Source organism: Aptenodytes forsteri, unplaced genomic scaffold (assembly GCF_000699145.1).
Source record: "Aptenodytes forsteri isolate BGI_AS27 unplaced genomic scaffold, ASM69914v1 Scaffold103, whole genome shotgun sequence".
NCBI classification, from domain to species: domain Eukaryota; kingdom Metazoa; phylum Chordata; class Aves; order Sphenisciformes; family Spheniscidae; genus Aptenodytes; species Aptenodytes forsteri.
This window is the reverse complement of record NW_008796051.1, coordinates 4,084,569-4,085,165: the sequence shown is the minus strand read 5'-3', so window position 1 is coordinate 4,085,165 and position 597 is coordinate 4,084,569.

Sequence of the window (597 nt, the reverse complement as noted above, 5' to 3'; positions counted from 1 at the left end):
TAGTTGTAGGTCCCTCCTAACTATTCTATTCTATTCTAGGAGACAGGGCAGTGTCATCTGCCAGGGACAAACTGGGGAATGTCACCTGGAAATATATCAGATGCATTGGTAAAACCTTGTGAAGGATAAGGTTTGGGACTTGCACCTGAATTAAAAAAAATAAAGATGTTGCTGAGCAAAGATACTAATTTTGAGTAGCTTTTTTTTTTCTTTACATTTCAAGAATTTTTTTTTTTCTTTTAGCTTTTCTTCTACCTCCCTATCTTCCACATTCCATTCTTTATTTCTTAAAAAGGAAACTCTGCTTTGTGATATGGGTATTTTTTTTTTTCTTTTAGCTTTTCTTCTACCTCCCTATCTTCCACATTCCATTCTTTATTTCTTAAAAAGGAAACTCTGCTTTGTGATATGGGTTTTTTTGGGGTTTTTTTTGTGGGTTTTTTTTCAGCGAAGCCACCGAGGCGAAGGGCTCCGGAGCGGAGGATCACGCCGGGGGACCCTTCCTGAAGCGGCAAAACCGCGGCAAAACCCGTGAAAAGCAAAAGCGCAGGGAGTGAGGGGGTGCCCCAGCCCCCCCATTCCCCGAGCCGGAGGGGG